Genomic DNA, 12,500 nt, shown 5'->3' with positions numbered 1-12,500 from the left:
CACCATGCAATACCATCTGTTCTATGCCTCGTTGGTCAGGGGTTCATCCTGCAGCAAGATAACGACCTAAACATACCTCCAGACTATGTCAGAATGACCTGAGAAGAAAAGAACAAAAAGGTCAGCTTAAAATCATGGAATGACCAGCACAGTCTCCAGACTTAAACCCCATCGAGCTGGTTTGGCATGAATTGGACAGAAGGGTGAAAGCAAAGCAACCTACAAGTGCAACACATTAGTGGGAACTTCTGCAACAGTGTTGGGAAGAACTTTCCGAACAATATTTGATTTCTATTGGGGAAAGAATGCCACGAGTATGCTCGGCTGTTATATCTGCAAAAGGTGGCTACTTTGATGAGTCAAAAATTTAGATAAAATTTTGTTCAACAAAACGATTCCATGGTTTATTTTTTTATCTGCAATTGTTTATTTGTTCTATGCTTTAATTTCAGAGTACATTGAAACATTAAACTGCTTAAATTTCAGTAAGAACTGGAAAATGGGTGTGTTCTAAAGCTTTGGAATGGTCATGTATGTTTGTGTGCATATATATATATATATATATATATATATATATATATATATATATATATATATATATATGTTTATTTATGTACGTTTCTGTGTATATTTCTGTTGATCTATCTTTCTTTCTCTTTTTGTATCTGTCTTTCTAATCCATTGTCTTTCTGGCTATCTGTCTAACAAATGCACATATGATAAGGATTCAATTATGGTTTTCTTCTCGTTGCAACAAGTTATGCTGCTCATGTTATGCCCCGATAGCTTCAGGCAGTATTTATTCATTCGTTCAGGGTACCAGCACATGATGGTCTAATTTTATTCAAGGTTCCATTGGATCTTGAACATCCTCAAGTGAATGTTGTGAAACGAACAGCTATCTTGACATCCCCTCAAAAGGATGGAATAATATTTGATGCAACATTGCCTTGATGCCTTCTGCTCTGACTTTCTTTCATTTAGTGTGACCTGTTGTTGTATGTGTGGAAGAAAGTAAATGGCGATGCACCTTTTTGTTGCACTTTGGGGCACAATCTCAGATCCCTGTGCATCTGGATTCAATTAAGTGATGTACGAGTTGCATAATTTGTGAAATCAACGCTGCGAATTGTACTTTGTATGCTATTCAGTTGGCTGCGTGATCATTCATACTTGTATAGTTTAGTTTTTCATGTGATATATAATGTAGAATGTGGTGGGTCAACTCGCCATTGTTGGATAATTGTGTTTTGATGTCGTATTCAGCTCAGTATCTTCAAGGTCCACAACCGAGTACTCTCTGGCTTAAGGTACGAGGCATTTGAAAACTGCTTGGAACAGGATATTCATTTGTCCCGTCGAGTTTTGGTATTTTGCTCGTTATAACTTGCATCTTTGTTTGCTCTAATGCCACTAGTTTCATTCATCTGACATTGTTTGTTGTTTCAAAGTATAGTCTAAACTCTAGACATTTGCTGCCTCATGCAATTATGGATCTTCCAAAAAGTTAACATTGAGGTATCATTATATTTTAATGCAAAGCTGCTAACACTAAACAATTCCATCAACACATGGTGGCCATGTATGGTTAATGTACACCTTCTTATTCTCCAGTGAACACATGCCCCTTGAAGATGACCCAAGGTGCAGGATGGCCAGTGTATGCATCTGACCCACAATCTGTTGTGCAGGAGGAGGCATTAATCATTGTAGACTGCCTCATTAAAGTTCCCAAAATATCCACATAACTTAAAATGTCTCGATGCAGAATATTCACAGTCATCCACAAACACTTGAGCATGCATAATGAATCTGTGAGCAACATGGTTCCCCTGCTACCTCAGTGCTCATGATCAATATCAACAGCTGGCCTCAGATTGGGAGCTTCACAAATTATTGAACACAGATACAGCCGACTTTTATCATTTCTTTGGTGACTGGTGATGGAACAGTGCTTCACTAATGGAACCCTGAAACCAAATCGCAGTCAGTGCAATGGTATCCCTCCTCCCCAAGAGATTTCGCACCCAATCCTCAGCCAGCAGGATTATGACCAGGCTTTTCTGCAGGGATACCAAAGGAATCCTACTGAGTGACTCTGTGCCTCAGAAAATGAAAACTGCAGGGGTATATTCTGTAAGCTTTGTGCCAATATTGTGGTGGGCTATTACCGATCATCGCTGAGGGACGTTGACCAAAGGGTGTGCTCTTCCTTCATGACAATGTGCCTGTGCATATGGTCCATGTTATGCAGTCCACCACAATGTACTCTTGCATTGTACAGCTGGATCAACCCCTAAACAACCTCGATCTTTCACAGAGGATGAGGGAGGAACTAACAAAAACAATTGAGAAGTGACTAAAAGAGCAATTTGTAAACTTGTATTTACTGTCATAGACAGGTTGAAGGACAGATGGAGCGAGTGCATTGAAGACATTTGACTGATATTGAAACAAAAGAAAAGTTTATCTTTCTCAATGGAAAAAACAAAAGTTTTCCCTCTTTCCTATAACCCTTTGAATACTGCTTGCATTTCACATGGCAACATTTGCATTATAAATCGAGAAAATCATCTGTGCTTATAAGATTACTTTAAGCTTGGTTTGAAGATGGTGTAATCATGAGTATAGCTTGGCTGGCCATTTGTTTGGAAATTAGAAACAGGTTACTTCATATTGGTGAAATTGAGTGTTCTTTAATTATTATTCAACAACCAAGAAAAAGACGGTACGAATTCTGTGTAAATGCATGCCAGTGTCGGCTGTAATTGGCTCTTCGTGTTGACCCAGAGCTGTGACATATTGCAATATTCAATCATCCATGACGGAAGCTTGTGCTTTTTATTGGCATGTACAGGTATCTCATCCCATTTTCAATACTGTCATGGTGATATGCTTCCCCATTTTTTTCCCAGACTCTTTTGGAGCTTTATTGCTTGCTCGGCCTGTCACTCAGTGTTCTGTGTCACATATTACCCTTTCGTGTAGTCATGCATTTTCTCTTTACTGAACTCTGTAATACTCTTCCCTTGATTTTTGTTTTGTTTGGTCAGTCATGTTACATAACATTTTTGGAGTCGTTTGAAGTATCATTGGCAAAAATTTATATTAATTTCTTTCATTGGAACATTAGCATTCAAAACGTGGCTGAGAGCTCTGCACACGTCATTTTCGAATAATCCGATGACAGACTTTGTTTTTGTGATTAAGCCTGATGTTCAAATCACTTATGTATGCATGCCATCGATGCATAGATTTATAATTGAGGAAGATCTATTGCCTTTAGTGTCTCTCTAAATACCTACAATGGTACAATATTAATAATAGGCTGATGCATTTTGTTCATTTGGAGGCAGTTGTGTGTATTTTTAGGATCACCATATTGCCAGACTAAGCTTTTTCAGGCTCATTCATATTCTGAGCTTGCATGACTGATCGGAAATCTGTGTTCGTGGTCAAATATCAGCTTAAATGTCATAGTCAAACAAAGTTATAAATAATGTGCAAGACAAAAAGAGATAAATGATTTCCCTTCATGCCTTTAAACATTATTTCTGTCTTTATTTCCATTCTTTTTCACTCTTCTTCTTTGTCCCCTGCCTTCACTGAATGCTCGCTGCTCACCTTTAGGTTTCTGGCATTTATTCAAAGGACATTGAGGTTAATTTTCAAATGCAAGCCAATTTGTCCTAATAAATAACTATAATTGCATAACAATAGAGTAATAATTTAAAAAATTGACAATCTTTTGCATAAAATCGGAGAAGGACTTCATGTACGTAGTGATATCATACTTTTGCAAGCAGCTACATCACGTCAAAATACAATCCTTCTATTAAGGTACAATTCATATAACAGGTGTTGCAAATGAGGCTTCTTGCTTCTTTACCTCTTGCTTCCCCTTCATGTTATGTGTTGTCAAACAGCAAAGACATTGTCTCGTTCGCTCAGCACTTTAAGCTGATTTAGTCTTGCTGATGAAGCTTGAAGGGAAAACTCACATGATAAATTGAGAGCTTAAAATTTTTACCTTCACATTTATTTTCCATTATGGCTTGTTGTATTTGGCAATTTTCTCAGGATTTGAAAGTGTATTTTGTTGAGCTTTTCTTTTATCTGATGGATATTTCCATTGGGTAGTGAATTAAATTATTGAATGTCAGTGATGACATTACTGAAGATGTGTTGGGCTGTGAAACAAATGAGGAATTACACACACACACACACACACACACACACACACACACACACACACACACACACACACACACACACACACACACACACACACACACACACACACACACACACACACACACACACACACACACACACATATATATATATAATTTTTTTAAAATGTAAAATCGGAAGGATCAAATCCAAATAAAATGACCAAACAAGGAAGGAATTACATTACATTATGATGCCACAATGCAACATCACAATCCTCTTCTGGATTACCATCACAACATCTTTTGACATTTTTCTTTTGTTGTGGGATTGTGATCGATGAAGAATAACGAAGTTGAAGAATAACAACGAAGAATGACACCACATTACGATGCTATAATATGACACCACAATCCTCTTCTGGAAAAGCATCACCATATCTTTTGACATTGTTCCATCATAATCCCACAACAAAAGTAAAATGTCAAAATAAGTCATGATGGTAATCCATGATATGAGGATTTTGGTGTCGTATTTTGGCATAGTAATGTGGTGTCATTCCTACCTTGTTTGGTTGTTTTTGTGAGATTTCATCCCTCTCTGTTTTTACATTTTTTTTTGTTTTTTTTCTGTAATTTTTCTTAAAGTAATAGAACGCTTAATGTTTTATATATTTTGTTTCAGATAATATGGAGTATGGCAATACTCCATGATACAACCATACTCCGTAATACTACATTATTCCATGATACTGCTTTACTCTGTGATACTACATTATTCCATGGTACAACAATTCAGATCAACATTTCTCTCTAGTACATGGCATATAAAGTCAAGTAAACATCCTATGTTTGTTGCTTTATCACCACTAAAAGTGCATACATACCTTGGTTTGTTATGCAATCTGCATGGCGTTGCAAACCACAGCAGATGATAAACTTCTAAAAACCGAATGACATTGGGGTTGGGGTCGATTTGTACGTTCAATTTGTTTTCATAAAATGCTTAAACTACACATAAAAGTAGTTCCAGCTCGGTGTCTATGTGTGCCTGCCTGTGCCTGTCAAAAAAAGAAGACTGAATATAAAAGACTATTCATTTTGAATGGGGACTGGCTTTGCATTTTCCATTTCTATTTTGATCTCCCTCTTCGTTGTTGTATATTATTCAGTATTCAGCATCTAAAAAAGCTGTGATGACTATCATATCAACAATCTCCCCCTCTTCGCTCCATGTTTTATATATATTTTTTATTTTATTTTTTGCTTTAAATGTTTTAAAGGAATAAAATGCTTAATGTTCCATATGTTTTGTTATTTTGGTCTGGATTAAATCCATCTATGTTATTAAATTGTTGTAAAACCTGTTTCACTTGATTTGGGGGGATGGTTTGGAGATGTATCGCTTTTGGAATGGTTCTGTCCAGTGTACATTTCCCCCCCCCCCTCACGATCCTGGCCTGGTTTGGTTGAGTCCACATTTACATTTGATTTCTTTTCATAATGAAATGATTAATGTTTGATGTATTTTTTTTAACTTTTGGTTGCGTGCACTAGCCCAGAAACAAAGTAACTTTCTTGCATTGGAATCACCATCATGGCTTCAGCAGTTATTGAGGTAGGTTGGGCTGCAGTTTTACATTTATATCTATCTATAATTCCAGCAGTGTGTGTGTGTGTGTGTGTGTGTGTGTGTGTGTGTGTGTGTGTGTGTGTGTGTATGTGTGTGTGTGTGTATGTGTGTGTGTGTGTGTGTGTGTGTGTGTGTGTGTGTGTGTCTGTCTGCGACCGCTGTTTCTCGACAACCGCCGGTCCGATCTGATTGAAACTTGCCAAGAATATTGCCGGGGACGCGCGGATGTGCCTTTTCAAGGTTTGATATTAATCAGACGTGCGGTTCCCAAGTTACGGCCATTTTATTGCTTTTTTCAGTGTTGGAAAGGTGTATATATCGCAGCTGAAGTGTCGTTCCACCTTATCACCTTATAATGCCATTTTTCCCCAAAGGTATATCAGAATAATGATAACAGCATATTAATAATAATAATAATAGCACAATAATTGGCAGTAATAAAAGAATAACGTGATACAATGACCAATGTCTGTCAACCAATAACGACCTATATATTGTCTGTCAACCAATAATGACCAATAACATCTGTCAACCAATGACAGGACACGTAGCTATGACATCATGAATGACGTCACAGTTAATTTTTTTTTTTTGCACGATTGACGTCACAATTCTTCTTCTTCTTCGTTTGGCATGATTTCAAAATCAACGCTGAGGACCTGAGTATGTGCCTTTTCAAGGTTTGATATTGTTCTTCATCCGTTTCAGCTGTTTCCCAAGTGTTTCCCAAGGTTTGAAAGCTGTTTTTTCCCCATGGTTTGAATTAATTGTTCAAATTATTAATTAATCCCAAGGTTTGAAATGTCCCAAGGAAAACAGCTGTTTCCCAAGGATTTGAATTAATTGTTGTGCTTGGTAGACATTTGTGAATACATTTACAGAGAGAGGGGTGAGAGAGGAGGGGGGAGAGAGGGGGGTGAGAGAGGGGGAGAGGAGGGGAGAGAGGGGGGTGAGAGAGGGGGAGGGAGAGAGGAAGGGCGAGAGAGAGGGGGAGGGAGAGAGGAGGGGTGAGAGAGGGGGTGAGAGAGGGGTCAGAGAGGGGAGGGAGAGAGGGGGTGAGAGAGAGGGGCGTCACAATTCAAGAGAGGGGGAGAGAGGAGGGGGAGAGAGGAGGGGGAGAGAGAGGGGGGAGAGACGAGGGGGGAGCAAGGGGTGGAGGTTATGGCAAGAGAGAAGGGGAGAAGGGGAGAAGGGGAGAGAGGGGTGGGCGAGAGAGAAGGGGCGTCACAATTCTTCTTCTTCTTCGTTTGATATGATGTCACAATTGACGCTAGGGACCTGAGTATGTTTCCCAAGTTATGGCCGTTTATGATACGGTTGGTCCGATCTAATTGAAAAAATGCCCCAATCCAGTCATCCTTTACGAGTGCGAAGGAACGAAGCTGCACATATTGGCACGCACCTGCGGGCACGCACCTACGGGCCCGCACTCGTTATGTAAAATGCAGATATACAATATATATTGTTTCCCAATTGGCAGTCACGGTATTGATCACAGTGCAGTTAATTTAATTACATAATCATAAGCCTAACTCATATAGCAATAGCAGTGATGGACACAAATTTGTCACGATTGGAAATAAAGGGTATGACTGGAAGCACAAGGTGTATGCATGTATTTATGTTTGTATTTATTCAATCATTTTATAATAGAAATTATTGTTGCATTATATGAATATAATTGTTATTATTATCAATGGAAATTATTTTATAATTATATGATGATGATCCTGATCCTAACTATATAGTATTCCATTGGCTTTAAATCCAAATTGATAATACTGCTGCTTGCATTCAGAGTTGAATAAAAAGATGTGGAAAACCACTGTTCTGATGACGATGTCACCAGTGCATTTAGTTGTATACATGGATTGCCAGAAAAACTAATTGTTTATATACCTTTGTATGAGCCTCAGGCACTGAAAGAAAACAAAACAAGGTGAATTTCATCATTTTCGTTTGCTGCTTTTGCAATCAACACACCACAAGCATTCTATCAACAGGTTCAATGACACCTTGCATTATTGGTGTGTGCTTTCTAATTTAAACCTGTCCCTTGAACAAATATATTGCTCCTGTCATCAATGACCAATTAGGAAGCTTTTTTTTTTCCAATGACCGAATCCCACGATGGAGGCATCTATAATTTTTGTGTAAATTCAGCCAATATTTTGTTTAAAGCCATGTGATTACCTATTGTTACACCTTCTGCTGGAGACAAGGCTTGCAAAACATTCAAGGCATTACACATTTTCCCAGCTGCACTTGATGAACTTAACATGTTGAGATGTTTTATTCTGCTCAAAATTACTCATTCTTAAACTGAATGAAATACAGAAAAACCCTTCCATTACACAAACATTAGAAACACCCAACCCTCAATCCTCTCCACCTACTTTCTCTCCCAACCCTTCCTTCCTTGTCACATTAATTTAACAAAATTATGATCTTTAATATTTCACTCATGTAGTGTTATCCTTATTACCCTCGCCAAAGGAGAGGGTATTGCATTTTGGTCCGTTTGTTTGTCTGTCTGTTTGTTTGCCCACACAGAACTTTCGTGCTTTTTTCCGCAACTGCTTGTCAGATTGAGACAAATTTTTAACCATTGGTGCAATGACTCATGTAGAATGTTTTATTTATAATTATAGCATCATAGGTGACATGGTGTGGAAGCCATATTGGAAAAACTTTGGACCTCTGTATCTCCGAAACCGCACCAAGGAAAAAATTGAAACTTGGCACATCGCAAGTATTCATGGGAAATGAGTTTGATTTTTGTTTATGATGTCATAGGTGCCCTTGTTATGACATCATAATTGCATATGTAGAACGCCACATCGGATCAGTATCAACATTTTTGAGGGTCATCTCGGGATAAAATGGTCCACGTAATTTTTTTTGATGATGTCATTGGTTACGTAATTTGGCAGCCATATTGTTTTTTTTTTTAAACCTTCAAAAATCTTCTTTTCTGAAGTGGCTGAACAGATTGAGATGAAACTTTATACGTGTGACTGACCGCCTGTCCGAGGAACAAAAGGTTCACATATAGAATGTCATTGGTCACATGGTTTTGCAGCCATATTGGATTTACTCTAAAACCTATAAAAACACACCACTCAAAAGAACTCTTGGTGAGGGTCTGCAATCACTGTTTGCTCTTTTTCTTGTTTAAAATAATTATCTCACTGATCTTATGACTAGTAAATGTGATTAGTTGTCGGTAACTCTCAAGTACCCATGAATTGAAAGCTGTTCTAGCAAACTGTTTATCGTAAGAAAAAGGAGCAGCGTAAAAAGGTCAATTGTATTTATGACAGCTATTCCATGATGTTTGATCAATGTAAAAACCAGTTTCATGTCATAAACCTGGGACAGTAAAGCTTCCATCTCTGTTCATGTATATACCATATTTTTGATTTTTTCAGTCTTTTTTTTATTTCTTCCTCTATTTTTCTTTAATGAAAGGTAGTAAAAGAGTTAATCACTTGAACAAAGACAGAGGGAAATATTTGAAGATAAAGTTATCTTTGGCCACAAAAGAGATCCAAGAGGACAGATTGAAGCCAATACCAAACATAGTGTTTAAAGAAAGTGTTTTTGTTTGTTTGTTTGATTTCCAATTAAAATGATTATAACTCGTGCATTGTATGTGATTCTATATTATTTCGTAATATTTTTGTATTGCTTTATTTGGTATATTTGTGATCTTTTTAATTAATGCATATAATCATTTGGTGGTGTAATATAGGAATATTGGTGAGAGTGAAATATAATTTAGAGATATATGTAACAAAATATGTTAAGATACTCCATCACATGACCACCAACAGGCTACGATGTGGTCAGGCTGATTGGTCTGTGATGCATGTAGTCACCTGTTTGGCTATACCTGGAAACAAGTGAATAAAAGTAGCTGCAGAATAAATATAAAGGTTGGGAGGGGAGTGTTTAAGGGAGGCGAATGGCGATGAGGTGCGAGGATTGAATCAGTACACCATTCGGATATGCGAGTTGCGAGATAAACCTGGTCTGGCCTGCACAACATCGCTTTGTTTGTGCTATCAGGGCAAGCTGGCCAGAACTGAAGTTAGACTCTAGTTTTCTGCAGCCAAGGAGTTGAGACGGCCTGAAACGAGTTGTCAGAGTAATGATCACTTGGCGAATGACCTTAGTAAGCCCAATGCATGCACTGCGCATGTACTGCACAAGGGAGGTCTGAATGCACATGTTATATGGCATTTGTGTTCTCAGAACAGCGCTAGCGGTTTTGGAATGGGCTACTAGAGGAGATGCTCTCCTCAGCAGATTTAGTGACAAAATTGGAAAGAGAGGTGGGAGATTTTCTTACTTTTCAGTTCCCCAATGGCACAAATGTGGTTGCAGACAATGTTATTTTGCAGCCTTGAGAAGATTATCCTGCCGATACCAGTCTGAGCAAGTGTCATTTTAAAATCTCTTCTTTCCCACCTTTCTGTGCTAATAAATCTAAGGAAGTTCTCATTTTGCACATCTCTCATCAGCCATTATTCAGTTATCCTTGTTCCTCATTCATTCCACATATTTCAATGGCTGCGCACACACATTGTGATGCCTTTCCAGAACATGCAACTTCAACTGCTTGACAATTTCTTTTTTAACATTGTCGAAGTACTTTTAGTTTTAATTTTGATTTTAGTGAACTCTGCCACATACTACCTAGAGTTATGTGACGCGTTTAATATGTTCTCGGAACATGATACTTAGAATGGTCCAATAAACTTCAAGGTTTTTTTTTTCTCAACACAAATGGATATAACGAGCTGGGAGCCTGTGGTAAAATACCATGACAGAAAAATAAAAATAAAAGGAAGCCTTTTATTCTTTCGCTAGTTGAAAGAGCTAAATTGAGGCAGTACTATAATTTTCCTGTAGGTGTGGATGAATTTGAAACAACTTGTAGGTAATTGTCTCTGAGGAGCATTTTCATGTTTCCGGGATTTTTGTGGGGGAGTGGAGGGGGGGACGACAGACAGACAAACAGGCAAACAGAATCAGCCCATTATACATCCTTAAAAGAGTAATGTGAAATTCCAAAATCATCATATTTATTAACAGCAAATATATAGCAGCATATTTATTTTGAGCAAATAAAAAAATAGGTAAAGTTCTGGAGCGATCAAAGCAATGGTCTGTTGCCTTATATACGGCCAGGTTCAATTTTTGGTCAAATTGAAAAATTTTTATTTTTCCTGGAGATTCATTCATTTGAAGCAACTTTTGCTGAATATTGTACACAATCCCTCCCTATTCTATCTCCAAGCACTGCATGACGTCACGTTTGGGGGGGGGCTACTCTGTGGTGCGATACCTCCTTGACAGCTGGCGCGTCATCTCTCACTTCGTGGGTCTTCGTGCAGCTAGCATCAAGACGCGACCGTCGGCGTGAAGGAGGGACTTGAACTGGGAGGGCGGAGTCCAGGTGATGATGACAGGAGGGCGTAGTCCAGGCGATGATGACAGGAGGGCGTTTCTAGGCGATGACAACAGGACGGCGTAGTCCAAGCGATGATGACAGGAGGGCATTTCTAGGCGATGACGACAGGACGGCGTAGTCCAGGCGATGACGACAGGAGGGCAGAATCCAGGAGATGATGAAGTCCAGCACATGTGGGAGATGAAGAAGGGAAGAGAGAGAACGAACGGTCCTGCTCCGACCTTTATAGGCCCCGGCGCGGGACAGGAGGCCACCCCGAAGCGATGCGTCATCACCCAAATCGGGCGCTCTTATTGGCCCCAGCCCCCTGTGTGGCCTGGCCACGATGGCCGGAAGCAGCAACATTCCACTTCCGGCAAGGTGGCCCCCCAGCCATGAAAATGTCTCGCTCTGACCTCACGACATGAGATGAATCACCCACACCGAACTCCGTGTCATGAATTGCCTTGCAAGAACCCCTGGGCCGTGCCCTGATGACCGTCTGAGGGTGGTGTCATTCTCACATGCCTGCCCGGGCGCCTCCGATTAGCGCTGATCAATGCCTGCTCCATGATGCATCATGTGGCCCGAGCGACACAGCATGCCTCTGCCCAATCGCAGCTTCGCTGGTCGTCGGGGCGAGGAAACATCTGCCGTTTCTGGGGAACACCCACGGCCGCTAGCGAGGACCGACAGTAAAGTGTTAGGATAAATCCATGCATGTTTCACGCAGTACGCGCGGATCTTCCATGGCCTTCGTGGTCAGCGCTCGTGTTCGCCTGATTCTGCTATCGTGTGCGTGGGGCAAACACCGATCTGTGTCAGGATTTGAGTAGAACGATCGGATACAAAAATTAGATGGTGGTGTAGAGGGAAAAGAGGAAGGCGATCTAACTAAATCCTGAAATGTGTCGAACAGAACGCACCACCCGAATCATGCACAACATTGTGTGGTTGTCGTTTTACTATTATCGGCCTCTGATGATGTGGCTATTGACACCAAGCTACGATCCACGCTCTTGCCGATATTGGGTCATTTGCTTCTGTGTTGTGCAAAATCACATCCGTGCAGCCTCTTCAAGAGATACTCATTCATATGCCTTTTCAATGCAACCAGCAATCTCATCCCAGATCATCAGAAGCTTGAGTCGATCATCTCGAGCTGCCGAGCACACTGTAGAACTTGCCGTAAAAGTTGGGCTGAGGGATCGCTTGAGGACTGGGGCTCTGTGCTGTT

General features: G+C 39.8%; 1 protein-coding gene and 1 long non-coding RNA gene across 12 annotated transcripts in view; one reads left to right on the top strand and one right to left on the bottom strand.

Annotated features, from left to right (window-relative positions):
* LOC147032393 (zinc finger protein 385D-like) overlaps positions 1–12,500 on the top strand; it is a 722,012-nt gene that overhangs the window by 431,682 nt on the left and 277,830 nt on the right. The gene's annotated exons all lie outside the window — the stretch shown is intronic.
* Positions 3,752–12,500, bottom strand: part of LOC147032394 (uncharacterized) — a 164,074-nt gene continuing 155,325 nt past the window's right edge. The window contains exon 5 of the long non-coding RNA XR_015055148.1: positions 3,752–3,983. This is a non-coding gene — a long non-coding RNA (uncharacterized LOC147032394). The remainder of the gene's footprint in view (positions 3,984–12,500) is intronic.

The sequence above is a fragment of the Eptatretus burgeri genome, chromosome 2, assembly GCF_056783735.1.
Source record: "Eptatretus burgeri isolate ZD-2024b chromosome 2, Ebu_testis_v1, whole genome shotgun sequence".
Lineage (NCBI taxonomy): Eukaryota > Metazoa > Chordata > Myxini > Myxiniformes > Myxinidae > Eptatretus > Eptatretus burgeri.
The sequence above is the reverse complement of the archived record's forward strand: the minus strand, read 5'-3'. Positions and strand labels throughout refer to the sequence as shown.